The sequence below is a fragment of the Diceros bicornis genome, chromosome 5 (genome assembly GCF_020826845.1).
Source record: "Diceros bicornis minor isolate mBicDic1 chromosome 5, mDicBic1.mat.cur, whole genome shotgun sequence".
NCBI lineage: Eukaryota > Metazoa > Chordata > Mammalia > Perissodactyla > Rhinocerotidae > Diceros > Diceros bicornis.
In genome coordinates, this window is record NC_080744.1 from 6,020,284 (window position 1) to 6,036,959 (window position 16,676).

At 42.7% G+C, this 16,676-nt stretch overlaps 1 protein-coding gene across 2 annotated transcripts in view; it reads right to left on the bottom strand.

Moving 5' to 3' along the window:
* The window catches only part of PRPF39 (pre-mRNA processing factor 39), a 42,306-nt gene extending 31,098 nt beyond the window's left edge, over positions 1-11,208 (bottom strand). Inside the window, exon 1 of one of the 2 annotated variants that reach the window (XM_058540652.1) lies at positions 10,920-11,208. The gene's annotated coding sequence lies outside the window, so the exon portion shown is untranslated. Of the gene's footprint in view, positions 1-10,220; positions 10,336-10,919 lie in introns of those variants that run through there. The other variant, XM_058540651.1, reaches the window with a different exon arrangement.
* Between the last annotated feature and the right edge of the window lie 5,468 nt (positions 11,209-16,676).

A 16,676-nucleotide genomic window follows, 5' to 3' on the forward strand; every position in this document is an offset into this window, starting at 1 on the left:
CTCCCCACCTGGTTCTCTCCATTCGGGGTTAAGACATATTCAGGTTCACATTAGCATACCTATATAAACATTTTTTCAATCTATCTTGTATATTATAACTACATTTCCTTGCTTCTACTTTTTTAAACTTTCCTCATTATTTTCATTTGCTTGGTTATCTTTGAAAAATGACCCCACACCCTTAAAGAGTTCTTATAAAAGTCCTTCAAAAACAACTGGCACTCATATCTATCAATTCCATTCTCCATTCTGGAGACACCCTTTCTGAAACCATCTAACCTTCTGCAGCAATTTAGACTGGTTTGTCTTGTCTAGGTTTGTCTGTCCATTTTGACTCAAGAAACTGGGTCACTTTCTCCTGAGTTGAATCTCATTTATAACAGCCAAAATCTTTTTCTTTCTTGATTTACTCCCTCTTTTAGAGAATCATTTCTATAACTTTCTGGGAAAGGGTATGTAGGGTGAAAAAATTAAAACTTTTCAATTCTAAAATCCTCATAATTAAATGATGGATTGTCTGAGTATTATAAAATTCTAAAATGAAGGTAATTTTTTCTTAGAGTTTTGAAGGAATATATTCACTGTTTCCCAGCATCTGGTGCTGCTGTTGAGAAAATCTGATGCCATTTTTATTCCTCATCCTCTACACGTGAACTGTTTTTCCTCCACAGCTTTTGTTTACTCTCTTTATCCCAGGTTTTCTTGAATTCCATAATGATGTGCCTTAAGGTGAGTCTTTTCCATTCTTCTGCAAGGCACTCATTCAGAAGGCTTAATCTAGATATTTATGTTATTCAATTCTTATGTTTTATATTTATTATTTATTTGATAATTCTCTCCCCGTGGTTTTCTCTTTTGTTGAACTCATGCTATTCAGGTGTTGGACCTCCTGGATTGATCCTAAGCTTTTCTTATTTTTTCCCATCGCTTTGACTCGTTCTACTCTGTGATATCCCTTTTACTGGATTTTTAATTTATGCATCAAATTTTTAATTTCCATTTTTATTCTCTGAATAATCCATGTTACAGTCTCATATTCCTATTTCACTGGTACAATATCTCCCGTTATCTCTCTATAATTTACTTTCAATTTTCTTCTGTTCCCAGCACTGTCTTTTCTTCATTTGTTTTGGTCTCTCAGTGATCTTTAAACTTCTGTTCAAGAAGTGTTAGGCATTACAAACCAACTAGAAACTAGCTAAGGCTTGGCAACTGGTGGGCCTCAGTGCAGGAGTACATTCTGCTGAGGGGGAACCCACTAAATGTCAGTGCTTTACATCATCTCTCTTGGGTTAAGTTTTCTCAAAGAAAAATGTTTCAACTTAAAAAACATAAGCAAGGCAACAAGCATTCTAGGAGCAACGAAGACAAACAGGGCTGACGATCTCGCCATTCAATACGCAAACTTTCATTTCAAGGGGCCGGCCCAGTGGTGCAAGTGGTTAAGTGCGGGCACTCCACCGTGGCGGCGCGGGGTTCGCCAGTTTGGATCCCGGGCGTGCACTGACACACCGCTTGTTAAGCCATGCTGTGGCGGCGTCCCATATAAAGTAGATAGAGGAAGATGGGCACGGATGTTAGCCCAGGGCCAGTCTTCCTCAGCAAAAAAGAGGAGGATTGGCATTGGATGTTAGCTCAGGGCTAGTGCTCCTCACACACAAAAAAATAATACATATATATATATATAAATATATAAAAAACTTTCATTTCAAGACCCTTCACCTCAGCCCCACTCTCACCAGCTGTGCCAAATCTCTGGTTCCACCCTATTCAAATAATCAATATCCAGCTTTCTGCTGGCTATACTAGATGGAAAAGGAAAATCTAGGGTCTAAACTACTCCAGACTTTCAACCAATCCTCCTGTTTTTAGTTCCACTCAGCACTCTCATCTTCAGAGGCCTGTGGTACCTGAAATTTGTGGTTTTGTGGGAAGATCCATCTTGTTTCTTATTAATTACCTTCTCTGCAGACACAAAGCTGAAGCAGAAAAATGAAAACCGAAGTTAATCAGTTAAAACCGATCCATCTGCTTTCTTCCAAAACACTGTTCTCATCTGTTGATACCTCCTCTTCTGTTCTTTGTCCTTTTGGGTTTGTACTATTTTCTTTTTTTTGCATTTATCTTACTTATTATTTATTTTTTTATTGTAATTAGGTATCCAAATTACTCTATCCTGAATCCCTTTCATTTAATATTTTTAAAAATCTCTAACCAGTATCATTTTCTTGTGCAATAACATTCATTCAATAACTATTTAGTGAGCAACTTCTGTGTGTCAGACATGACTGTTCCAAGCACTGGAAATTCAGCCATGCACAAATGAAAGGCCCTGCTCTCAAGGAGCTGACATTCTAGTGGGGGATACAGCTTTTTTTTTAAAAGTCAGTCTACAATATGTACATAGTACCAAGTGCTAAGACCAGAACAAAACAGGGGATGAGGTAGTAAGAAGGCAAGTCATGCAGAAATGTGGAGGAAGAAAATTCCAGGCAGTAGAAAGAGCAAGTCCTGAGATAAGTGTTTGTTTGGCTTTTTCACAGAAAAATAGATCAGCAAGAAGGGCAGTATGGTTGGATCTGCTTATATATCCCTCAATTTTGCTTGAGTTCTTTCTAGGATTTGGCTTTACTAAGTACATCACAGTAAACCTCCTCATATGAATGCCCATTTTTAAAAGCTATTTCCTGGGGTTATACTATAGTCTCAAAATTCAATATACCAGCATGTAGCATAAACCTTAAAACTAAGCACAGCTTTGACCTGCCAATAACACTTCTAGAATTTTATCTTAGAGAAATGAAGATGAGTCTATAGGCAAATTATGAGAAGTATTAGACTAACAAAGTTGCTGGGTTAAAGAGAAATATATAAAAATAAGTGACACTTCTACAGTTAGAAATAATTCTTTTTAGATGTGTACACAATGGAACACTACTCAGCCATAAAAAAGGATGAAATCTTGCCATTTGTGACAAGATGGATGGACCCTGAGGGTATTATGCTAAGTGACATAAATCAGAGGGAGAAAGTCAAATACTGTATGATCTCATTCATAAATAGAAGATAAAAACAACAACGAACAAACACATAGAGACAGAGATTGGACTGGTGATTACCAGAGGGGAAGGGGGGAAGGAGGAGGGCAAAAGGGGGTGATTAAACACATGTGTAGGGTGATGGATTGTAATTAGTCTTTGGGTGGTATACATGAAATTGAAATATAATGATGTACACCTGAAATTTATATAACATTATAAACCAATGTTACCGCAATTTAAAAAATAAACAAATAAAAAGAAAAAAAATAATTCTTTTTAAAGGCCATTTGAAAGAATTAATCACCAACAAGGGTGTTCACTGCAGCATTTTTCCTAAGAAAATAATTTTGTTGGTACACCATGCAGTACAGCCCACATCCTCCAATGAAAATACTAATTTCTCATAATGACCTAGTTACCACAACCAATGATTGTTCAGTCTTTATCCTACTAGATCTCTATTAATCCTCCACTTCCTTCCTAAAATTCTTTATACCTCCAAGAAGTAAATCTATTATGATACCAATCTCACAATCCCCTCACCTCATTTATAATCTTCCCTCCTTTCTGCTCTCTCTCTCCTATAATAGCTAAAATATATAACCATTATTTGTCCTCCTCCTTCCTTTGGTCACAAAAGATGAAGTATCTCCACTCCTATCAAAGGTCAAACCCTGAACCCATGACTTGGATCACTTCTCCCACCCATCTTCCCAAGAATGTTGCTTCTTAAATTATCTCCATTCTCCCCTCATCAGTTTCCCTAGTGTATTAGATTACTTTCACTAGCATTCAAACATGTGTCAGTTATCTCTTATCTTTTACATAATAATTTATAACATACATACTACATTTAGCTTAACTTAAAAACACCCAAAGGGTAAACATAAGCTATGTTAAGGATCTGGATTTTGTTCTAAGGATAATAGGAAGCCAATGAAGCTGTCTAAGCTTGTTATCTCTACTTCTGTATCCTCCATTTACTCTTCAATTTGGATTCTTCTTCATCACTGCTCTGAAATTCACCAAGGTCACAACCTCCTTGTTTATAAATCCACTTGGACACTTTCTAATTCATCTTTCTTATCTACTCTTCACAGCATCTAACAGTAATGACTTCCTACTTGAAAGGCTCTCTTTTCCTGCCTTTTCTGACATACTATATTCACCTAGTGTTCCTACCTCATCATTCTGAAGGTTCTTTTTTCTTCTCACAGTCCAATAAAAATCATTAGCACCCAAGATTTTGTCCTCAGCTCTCTCCTTTTCCCAATCAACACTCTCCTCGGGCTGAAATGTCCCCCCTTTGATATACTTTCTTCACTTGGCTTCCAGGTCATACCATCTCCTGGTGTTACTCCCACCTCACTACCAGCCCTTCTGAGTGACAGTCTCCTGAGACACACTGAGTACTCCTCTTCTACCTGGTCTTTTAATGTTAAGAGTGCCCCAAGACTCAGCCCTTGGTCATCTTCCCTTCTCTATCTCCATTAATTCACAATCTCCCAATCTCAATCACTTTAAATACTAATTATATACTGACTCTCAAATTTCCATCTCCAGTCCAGACCTCTTTTCCAAACTCCAGATTCATATATTCAACTGCTACCTGACATCATCTGCACACATGCAGTCACTTCAAATTATAAAATGTCCCTAAGTGAACTCTAGATCTCTCCCCCAAAACCTGCTCTATCCATAGCCTTCCCCATCTCAGCTGAAAGAAACACCCTCCCTCCAGCAGCTCAGGTCAAAAATCTTAAGAGCCATTCTTGACTTCTTGTTCTCTCACACCCAACAAATTTGTTATGGAATCTTCCAAATATATTCAGAACCCCACTTCCTATAACCCTCCTTCAAGCCACTCATCTCATCTAAAATGCTATTATAGTCTTCTACAACCTTCTATAGGCCTCCTGCTTCTTCCCTTGCTCCACCCTACCCCTACTTCTGTATCCCCAGTCTATTCTCAACACAGCAGATAGTATTCTTTTTAAAACATAAACCAGACCATGTCACTCCACTGCTCCATCTCAGAGAGCCAAAGTCAGTGTCCTTCCAATGGCCCACTGCCCCCTCCCACGGTTTACCTCTTTGACCTCATCTTCTACTGCTCTTACCCTCACTAGCTCCAGCCACAATGCCATCCTGCTGTCTCTAGAACAGACCACTCTCCAGCCTTAGAGCCTTTGCACCAGCTGTTCCCTCTACCCACAATGACCTCCTCCCAGACACCCACATGGCTAACCTTCCTCACCTCCTCCTTTGCTGAAATGTCATCTTTTCAATAACACCTACCTGGCCATCCTATTTAAAACTGTAACTTGCTCACATCCCCAGCATATGTGATCTCCCTTACCTTTTCTACTTTTTTCTTTTATCCATAGAATTTATTATATTCTACCATAGTCATTTATACCCTAACATAAAAATTAATCAGCCCCCTTTTTTTATTCACACTACTATTGCTACAGTTTAAGTAATCATTATCTCCTCACTAGATCAGTATTTTTCAAACTGCTGGTTGCTTCAGAGCAGCAGCTTCTCCTTTTTGCAAATGAAAAATAGAATAGAAAAAATTTTTATCAGAGTGCTTTGCACACAGTAAAGGAATATTGTTTCGTGACATTGTGATGCAATTATACACATGCATGCAATTCAACTTTTGTATACTGAGTTGCCTGGCATACAAAAAACACTCAATATTTCTGAAAGTACGAATGAGTGAAAGCATGTCATCATGTACTGATATGACTTCAATTACTAGACTGATATTAGTGACAATAGTAAGAGACGCTATTTATTGAACAAGAATTTTTGGTAAATGTTACTTTCCCATTTTTAAGGATGGAAAAAACAAAATTTATTAAGATTAAATAACTTGTCCGAGGTTACACAGGTAGTAAGGAACAGAGCCAGGATTCACACCCATACCGTTTAACACCAAAATTCTGACCTATTCACTACTAATTTCTATAGCCCAGAAGTTCTATTTCTTTTTTTTTTTAATAATTTTATTTATTTATTTATTTTTCCCCAAAGCCCCAGGAGACAGTTGTATGTCATAGCTGCACATCATCCTAGTTGCTGTATGTGGGACGCGGCCTCAGCATGGCCAGAGAAGCGGTGAGACAGTGCGCGCCCGGGGTCCAAACCCGGGCCACCAGCAGCGGAGCATGCGCACTTAACCGCTAAGCCACGGGGCCGGCCCCTAGAAGTTCTATTTCTGTTGAGATGTTTCATTTTTTTCAATTCAGCTGCTTTCAGCTTGAGGGCCTTAGAGTACGCAGTTTCTACCTGGAATGTTCTCCCACCCCTCTACCCTACCCTCACAATCCCACTCAGGGCCGTCAACCTTACCAAAGCCTACCCATTCTTCTGGGCAAAGTTTAAACATCACTTCCTGAAAAGTATTCCCATACTCCCCAAATCAGTTAGGTTCCATCAATGATGCTTCCACATCATTCTTTTTCTCTCACATCTCATTTGTGATAATTGCTCAATGTCCATCTTCCCCACTAGATTACAAGTTTCTTGAGGGTAAGGACCACATCTACCAATACAGAGGGGACACAATACACCTGGAGGCCTAGTACACACTCAATTTATTGAATAATAAATAAGCAGTATCAGAGGCCCTAATCACCCCAGACGAAAACCTAGTATAGTACTTTCATAACCAAATAGGAGTGGTATAATTAAGCGCTTGGGCTTTAAAGCCTGGCAGAACTGAATTAAAAATGTGGCCCAGTTACTCATTAGGGAACTCTGAGCGAGTTCCTTAACCTCTCTAAGCCTCATCCACAAAATAATCACAAATACTTTGCTATAAAGATTAACTATCCTCAGGGCCTGCCCGGTGGCCTAGCTGTTAAGTGCTCGCACTCCGCTGCTGGCGGCTGGGGTTCAGATCCCGGGTGCGCACCAATGCACTGCTTGTCCAGCCATGCTGTGGCTGCGTCCCATGTAAAGTGGAGGGAGATGGGCACAGATGTTAGCCCAGGGCCAGTCTTCCTCAGCCAAAAAAAAAAAAAGAGAGAGAGGAGGATCGGCATGGATGTTAGCTCAGCGCTGACTTTCCTCACAAAAAAAAAAATTAACTATCCTTTTCTATTCATTCACAGTGCTATTGTTAAAATTTAAGTAATTACTATCTCCCCTCTTAATATTATTCAAACTTCAGATTGCTTCACATCAGCTGCTTGATTTCTTAAAATGGAAAAATATACAATAGAAAAAATATATCAGAATGCATGCACACATTAAGGGCATACTGTTGAAATACACACAGAATTCAACTATTGTTTATTGGGTGCTATGTCACATGTACATCCTATTATGGGTTGCAGTCAACAAATCTGAAAAACATTGCTACACTATTGCTTCAGTGAGAAGTGGGGCATTCTTGGTTTTGTTCACTGCTGTGTCCCTAGAACCTAAAACAGTGTCTGGTATATAACAGCACAACAAATATCTGTTGAAAAAGTGACTGGTCCATCTGGTCCCAACTTAACTTTTCCTACGTATTAATCCTAGAGTATTCCCGCCCTCACTGCCATTTACAGAGCCCATTACATTCTTCGTCCCTGAGCTTTGGCTCACACTCCTCTCTCAGACTAACAAAACTTTCTCCCTTTGCTCAACTCACTAAAGCAACCAATGCCTTTTTACTACACTGCGTGTTCTTATAAAATCATATATGACAGGCATAAAGTCTACAAGTATAAAAGGAAACATGATAAACTATAAAGTGAATATGTAGTATACGAAAAACTACAGTTCTGTATCATACGTGTAACCTCTAGTTCAGTTACGACATACATTAAACATCTGACTAACAATTCAGCATGCCATCTTAAAATTTAAAAGATCTTTTAGGGGTCAGCCCAGTGGCGAAAGCGGTTAAGTGCACGCCCTCTGCCTGTGGGAGCCTTGGGTTCGATGGTTCGGATCCTGGGCACGCACCGATGCACCGCTTGGCAGGCCATGCTGTGGCGGCGTTCCATATAAAATGGAGGAAGATGGGCACAGATGTTAGCCCAGGGCCAGTCTACCTCAGCCAAAAAAAAAAGAAAAGAGGAGGACTGGCAGATGTTAGCACACGGCTGATCTCCTCACCAAAAAAAAAAAAAGAGCGACTAAAAAATAAATAAATAAAAGATCTTTTGAAGGATGCCTTAACCCATACTTAATTAAAAATGAGAAGTTTGATCTGATACCTTCTTTTTTAACTCTCTATAGGGATTTATGCCTAAAGAGGTACTCAAAATCATACCACTGATTATTCTTTTCATAAACAGAGCAATACATAAAAATCTGAGGTCATCACTAAGGACTGAAAGTCTGGAGTCTGAGTATTGCAAACCAACTAGCTCTGCAATCCACAAGTCACTCTGCCTCATCCACAGATAAGCCAATGTGAAGACCCGAGCTGTTAAGAAGAAAAGAGACTATCATAACGACTGGTTTGGGCAACTGTTTTCAGAGGCTAAGTAGAATGTTCACGCCAGTTTTTAAGTTTCCACATATTAATCACGTATTATGTTCCAGAAACTGGACTTTATATGTATGTATTTACATAAACGTCTGCATCATCTTCAGGTTTTTGAAAAAAAAAATCACCATTTGGTTGGAACTACTACTTTCTTCCTCCTTTGGCTATTTAAAAAAAAAAATCTTGTTTTATGCAGATTTGTTAACATATCACACGAGGTTCTGTCCTTTCTCTTGAAAAACACACACACACACTTATTATTTGATTTACAAAATTCTTTTTCTTCTTTAACTGTAGGTGAGCAAGTAAAAATATCATCAAACAGTCTGACTCTAAAAAAATTCTCCTTTTCAATTTTCACTTCAAATATCTCATACCACCTACTAACTAGCCGTCTTTGGTCAACTCCTAAATATTCCAGAGTTCACAGTCTAAAAACTAGGCTTCTTTAGCAGAATTCCTTTTGTTCACTATCCCTACCAGAGGCTGAGGAGTGGAAAGTTCCAACTTTCGCAACTCTAGAACGACGTTATAAACGGGGGGAGGAGGCTGTACCTGACAGCAGTGGCTTGTTTTTTCAATCCACTTAAGCTCCCAGAGAGCCCAAAACACTTAAGTTCCAACATGAGCTTCATACTTCCCTGTGTGAAACTTGCTTTCTTAAGCTTCAACCTTTCCAGCTGCAGAAAAGTTTAAAGTATTTCTGAACAGATAGGATCAGCTGCCAAAGAGAAGGCAACACGAATATCAAACTAAAAAGTAACATTTTAATCGGCATAAAAGCATATGGTATTATAGTACCATCAGTAATATATATATTAAGAGCAGTCCTACTTCTTAACTTAAAGTAGTATTTATTAAAGTTGTGATTTCAGAGCCAGAAGAACACCAGTGTTGGTCTCTGGCTACAGAAGGTAAACATTATTCGTAAGCAGCTTCCTTTAAATGACCCTACTAGGGGCCCATGGCGAAGGGGTTAAGTGTGCGCGCTCCGCTGCTGCCGGCCCAGGTTCGGATCCCGGGGGCACACCGACGCACCGTTTGTCGGGCCATGCTGTGGCGGCGCCCCACATAAAGTGAAGGAAGATGGGCTTCCTCAGCACAAAAAGAGGAGGATCGGCATGGTTGTTAGCTCAGGGCTGATCTTCCTCACAAAAAAAAATAATAAAATAAAAGACTCTACTAGGATCTTTAACGTCTGGTTTTTCTCCGTCTATCCTATTCTGCTAAAAGCCGTGGCTGATCTTCGGGGGGCCGTGACTCGGGGTCCCCAAAGTGTGGCTGATGTAGTCAAATGCAGGATGCGCCTACCAGCTTCACTAGCAGAATCCGCGCCGTCCCCCGCGGCTCCTCCGGCGGCGGCTCCTCCCGAGCCCCCGCACTCCCCGCCGTCCCGGCCGCGCCGGGTCCCAGCGCTCGGGGCGGCCAGGGCTTCAGACAGCCCCCACTCCCTCCTCCGTCAACGCGGAGGCCCACGTGTCCCCCGGCCACCGGCGCCCGGCCGGCAAACGTCGGTCTAAGAAAAGAAAGCTCGCCTGCTGCTCCCAACAGGTGGGAAGGAGAGCAGGGACAGCTGGGCGCCGCGGCCGGGCCAGGCCTCAAGCGGGCGGCCACGGAGGGAGGCCGCGGCCCGAACCGCGGCCCCTTCCGCCCGCCGCCCACCCCTCCCGCCCGGCCCCGCCGACCTGACGACGGATGCCACGCGAGGCCATGAGCCGCCGAACGAGCCAACCGAGCCGAAGATGCCACTGCCACCGCCGCTGTCCCCACAGCCACCACAGCAGCCGCCGCCAGCACCACGAGCGCCTCGTAACGAGAGCGCTGCGCGCGTGCGCCGTGGTCCCCGGAGGCGCAGGGTCACGTGGTCGCGCCGCGCGCAGCCTCGCCCTCCGCGGGCTCCTCGGCCCCGCCCGCCCACCGCCCCCGAGGGCGGGGCCTCCACTGCTCCCGGCGGACCTCCCACGCGGCGAGCGGGCGCTGGGCCCTTTCCCGCCGGGACGGAACGCAGACAGCGCCCCGCCTCCCCAAAGGAAAATACGTCTTGTTCTTTGGGGGCACATCTGAAGTTTTCCCCACAATTGCCCAGGCTTTACCCCTCTGCCTAAAAATGGACAGAAGTCCAGTCTTAAACCCCCAAATCTCAAGATGGTGTGGACTCGGGGTCCACCCGGGTTTCCCGAAGAGGAAACAATGCTGGAGTTAGGGACTTGAGGAACCGATTATTAAAGGGCTATGTAAAATTGTCCTCCGGATAAACGGAGGCCGCATTGTGCTGACATTCTTAGCAGTCTTCAGTTTACTCCCATCCTCATTTTAAAAGAAAAAAATTCAAATCTCGCCTCTCTCCCTTCTGTTCCCCAGTTTCTGAGTTGCCCAGCACTTACTAGGCAATCTCCTGTTCAAGGTCCAGTGGTATCACAGCTGGGCTGCAACTTCCTCCTCGGGAATATGTCTGCTTCCAGAAATATTTCTCTGCAAGATGTTTCCTGTCCACGCTCCTGTTAATCATAAATCCCCTCAACACCACCTTTGCTTCCAAATATCAGAATCAATCTTCTCACCCTCGACCTTTCGCTTTCATTAAAGTGCATCTAGCTGCAGCTTTCCCTGTCCATGGCATCTTCTACTCTGCAAGCTAACTTTTTTGGATTCTCCGACAATGCAGCCATGCTTTCTTACCGGTATAACCTGCAACTTTGAGATGTTTACCATGAGAAGGAGCAGTTCAGGGAGTGATGTATTGTGAAGGCAGGCGGAGTTTGCCGCAGGCACTGTCATTCAGGAGAAGGCCACCGCCTTCTTCACTCCTTTCTGTACTGGTTCTTTCAATCTTTCCTAAAGTGAGCTCAAATTCTTCACCAGTAAGATGAGCTCTGAGATCCCATCCCCCCTCTAGTAGCAATTTTGCAAAGATCCATCTGCTTCTCCAACTTCAGTCACGGAACATTTGATACTGGCACAACACAAGGATGACATAAGGGAAACCATATTATAGAAAAGAAACTCTATTGTAACTTTGAATGACCTCTGGTTAACTAACCCAGACATGCTTTGTGGATTTATGGTACCTCCCGGCTGCAATAAATTGATAACTTTGTTCCTTTGAGTTCCTTAGGAATGTGATGACCCCGGGGCAGAGAGTCTATGCTGATAGCCATCATCTAGGACAACTAAAAGATCAGGGTATAGGGCATTGCTCGGGTCTCTGATGCGTATCCAGTAAAACCAAAGCCTATCATGATGGAACTAAGAACAGATGTCTGCCCCCACCTGGAGGTCAGATGGATGCCCCCACCTGGAGACCAGCTGCCTCCCCCACATGGAGACCAGCCCCATATGTAACTGGCCTGTAGTCTTTGTTCTGTAAGATGGTTTTTTCCGGCATTAGTCGGCCATCTTTCCTCTTGCTAGCAGGCTGTAATAAAAAGTCCTTTGTTTCCTACCACCTTGCCTCTTAACTATTGGCATGTCTTGCAGGAAGCGGAAGACCCCACCGTCACCACCACCACCCCCGCCTTGGGCAGTAACACATTTATTGATTCCCTTTATCTAGTTTTCTACATCTTACCTTTCAAGCCTGCTTAAAAACCTCCTCTGGTCTTCCCCACTGCTTATAAGAAAAACCTAAACATTTTAGCATTGAAAATACAGACCTTTGTAATCACACCAGCCTTCTTACTGGTTTCTGCCTTCCTGTGACTCCACAAAACCCCCTGTCCCCCTTTATGTGTCTTTTATCTGTCTAAACCTTTCAATGTACTTTCCCTCTGCCTGGAATTCTCTCCCCGCTGGTGAAAACATCAATTATTTTTTAAATTGATTTAGCTTTTGTTGACTTTAAGAGAAATTGTATATCACAATTAAAAGCATTGGAAAGAAAAAAAGATATTATACCAAATACTGTAGTTTAGGGGGTGGCGAGTCCTAAAATATAGTGTTTAAAGTCAGGTGAACTCAGAAATAGAGAACAAAGAGATCAGACAGATGGGAAAAGTTGTTATTTTTTAATGTAATGGATTCTTCCATTTGCCTCTCCAGATCAACTGTCCCTCCTTCATTACCGAATCAGGTTTGTTTTTGCCCGCCACCCAGAAAGCCAATCACTGAGACGACGAGATTGCTGAGAGAGAGGGTTTAATCACAAGGCAGCCACGTGTGGAAACAGGAGAATGAATCTCAAATCCGCTTCCCTGGAAATAGTGACTCAGGGATATTTATAGGGTAGAGGGCAAGGTGGTCTGAAGTGTGGAGATGGATGATTGGAGGTGAGGAGAGGTGAGGTAATTGATGATCTGCGCAAGTGTAGTCAGACTTCATGCCCCTTCATAGGATGCATGTTCACAAAATGGCGGTGTTGGCATGACCTGAGGGTGGAGTTTTTAGTCTTTTGACGTCAAAAAGTCGCTTATTGGACATTTGCGGTGGGCCCAGTTGATGAGTGGGTGGTCTCAACCAACCTGAAGTGGACAAGGGGTTCTAATTCCTGAAAAACAGCTCAAACGTCCATTCCCATGGTGCCCCAGGCTTCAAGGAGATGTTATCTATAGGAATCTAGCGGGAGTCAGATAGCATATTGCCTCAATAGCCCAGTTAACAATGGGCGGGGAAACACCTAAAAGCTGCAATCAGTAATTGCAAAAAAAAAAAAACTTTAGTTCCTATCTACTTAATCATCAATGGCTCACTGTTTTCCAGTTTCACCTTCTCCACCTGCTCCGTTCTCCAGAGATTGACCCTATGGGCTGTATCAACCAGTTCTCTTGCTCCCTGTTTTCTGTTTGAGTCTGGCCAACAAAAAGTCCTGACAGAATGGAAGAGGAGAATAAGGTCAGAATGTTTATTCCCCAGCTCTCTCCACATGAGGATCTTAGCTCTGATCAAGGTGGCCCTTTCCATATCACTTTCTTCTTCCAGGTTCCAGGTTTTCCTAAACTCTACCTTTGTAAATAGTTGCTTACTGACCACTTCTCAAATTACCCTGATGTTGATATGCCATCTATATCCTTCTGGGATCTTAACTGGTAAAAGAGCAAAAAACCTTCTTATGATACCCAGTATTAGTCACAACTTCTTTCTGGGCTTCAGCACACAAAGTTCTTGTTTATTCTCTTCAAAATGTAACATGTGAGGCTGGCCCAGTGGGGCAAGCGGTCGAGTGCGCGCGCCCCACTGCAGCGGCCTGGGGTTTGCTGGTTCGGATCCCAGGCGTGCACTGACGCACTGCTTAGCAAGCCATGCTGTGGCGGCGTCCCATATAAAGTGGAGCAGGATGGGCACGGATGTTAGCTCAGGGCCAGTCTTCCTCAGCAAAAAAGAGGAGGATTGGCAGATGTTAGCACAGGGCTGATCATCCTCACAAAAGAAAAAAAAAAAAGTAACATGCAACGAAAAAGTGCGTAAAACACCACGTAGCTCGTTTAATTAACAGAATATTTATGCTCTAGGGAATGGAATTTATCCATTTACGTTATAAATAAATCCATCACTAAATAAATTGTGGTGGCTCTTGTATTAGTTAGAAACATTTAGACTTCCGTATTTAGGTTAGAAACATTTAGACTTCCGTATTTGGTGTTCCTCCTTATTAGTAAAGCAAGTAAAATAAAAATTATGGCTCTAGGAGATTTAAATCCAAACACAGTAAGAAGCTTAAAGACCGTGACCTGGTCTATAAGATTTAGTTCAAATGGCACCTCCTCAATTCAGTCTTCCTGAGGGTTGTTCACTTGGATCCTACGTTGCTCCTATTTCTCAACAATTTATTAAATTATTAATTTGTGTAATGTTTTCTTTGCTGTAGAAATGTCAAAATGTAAGAAAGAGAGAGATTTGCATTGTAACCTCTAATCTTTTTTCCTCACTTCACTATTCCAAGCCTTCATGTTGTCCTGTCACAGGGCTATGAAACTGTATCTGTAGTTGGCCTCAGATTGAGCAAGTCTGAAAGTTTCCGCTGGGAGAAGGAAAGGATTATTTGGGGCTGTGGGGGAGGAAGACAATTCTTCTACCCTATAGGTCCTCTGGCTGATCTAAGAGTTAAATTGACATGAGACAGAGTAACAGGAGAAAATCAAACAAAGTTTAATAACATGTAGGTGTAGAAGAAACCCAGGAAAACTGAGTAACTCGCCAAAATGGCCAAAGCTACCACGTTAAATACCATCTTTAGCTAAAGACAAAGGAGGATGTTGGGGGTAGTGGTTTGGGACTTCAAGGGGGAGAAAGGCAATTTGCGTGGAGATGGAGACGGGAAAGCAAATGTTTGGTAAACAAATGTTTGCTAGGCCATCTATAGACAATGTGTACCAAGAGACAGAACTTTGATAAGAATGGGCTTAGCAAGGACCCTCCCAGTCTATGAATACCCAGAGTTATCTATGGTGATGGCTTCTCCTGGGACAGCTCTTCTATCTTGAATTCTTTTAGGCAGTTTAGGGGAAGGTGAAAGTTTGTTTCAGAGTTTTTTGTCCTTGAATATAATCAAGCCAAAGAGACACATTTTGGGGTGGCCAATTCTGATCCCCCACAGGGCTAAATAGCTGAGTTTGAGGCACAGCTCCTTCTCACCATGGCCTGCTCACGTTGTACAAGGGATTTTCAGGTTCTCTTGTGGCCAGTGAAGGAATAAAGAGGGTGCTGAGACTGCAAAGGGAGTCAGGATGAAGGGATTCCCTCAGCAGAGATTTCATGACCAAAGGCAAATGGCCAGGGCATGGATTCTGGCAATGGGCACCTAAATTCAAGCGTAAAAGGCGAGACGGATCAGTGGCCCAGTCAGTGGAGCAGTGTAGTCCATATACACTGAAGCTGAGACCAACATGGTCTGTAGAACTGAGGACTACTTTTCTTCCCTGCATCAACGACACAGTGATCCCCCTCATATGTTCAGATATGTTAGGAGAGAAGAGAGTAAATCTGAAAAATCAAGCACGGTGTAAGTGATCCAAAGACTGAATGACCCACAAATTAACATAAATAAAAGTATCTTTTGATGATACTTTCCTCAAAGTCAATGAAAGTATACTTGAAAGTATACTTTCAAACAGTATCAGAAATAAAAGAGGGAGTCAACACTGCAGATCCATATTTTTGCCAAGCAATCTCATCATTGTTCAACCTTTTGTTGTTGGGGTATATTTCTTATCCCTTATAACATAAATGATTTATCTTTAATTAGAGATGCAACACGTACGTATGATGAAAACTGCAGTGGCCATGAAAATGCACCTCTCAGATCTACTGATACGGGAAGCGTAATTGATGGATGGCTCCGGCTGCTGGGTTCTGAAATTCAGCACCATGTCACTACCACTGCCCTTCTTCCTACAGGCTGCTCCCAGCCAATGACAGAACATGGCAGGGAAACTCAGTCAGGCTCATTCCCGGGAGACGTGGGACTCCTCTGCTGGACAACTTGGCTTGACGACTCGCAGTCCCGGTCAGTCTTGCCGGAAACTTCTTTCCTTCCCTCTTTTTTTTTTTTTTTTTAATTTTATTTATTTATTTTTTCCCCCAAAGCCCCAGTAGATAGTTGTATGTCACAGTTGCACATCCTTCTAGTTGCTGTATGTGGGACGTGGCCTCAGCATGGCCGGAGAAGCGGTGCATCGGTGCACGCCCGGGATCCGAACCTGGGCCACCAGCAGCGGAGCGCACGCACTTAACCGCTAAGCCACGGGGCTGGCCCATCCTTCCCTCTTTCTTACATTGGGGTCAAACCCCCATCACTGTCTGAAGGCTTTTTGAGCTTTCTCTGATCCCTATTTTCCCTCACAGGCATTTTGCTCCATCAATTTCTTGCCGTTATGACATCTGCTTTTTGGAGGAGCCAGACTAACACAAAACCTAACAAACACCAATGTGACATTTGATGCAGCATGTTTTCTCTCAGTTGTTTCTGTTACCTTCCAAATGTCAGTGACTTATGCGGTGGACATTTTTTATTTGTTTTAGCATATGAAACCCCTTCCTCTGTTTGGGCATCTCCTCCTTCTGGAGTAGAGAGCCCACAGCCCACTGTGGAAGCTGAAACTACCAGACACTTACTTTCCTAGCTAGCCCCCTACACACACACACACACACACACACACACACACACACACACAGATATAAAGATAGGCACATGTCTGGGATCTTTTCGA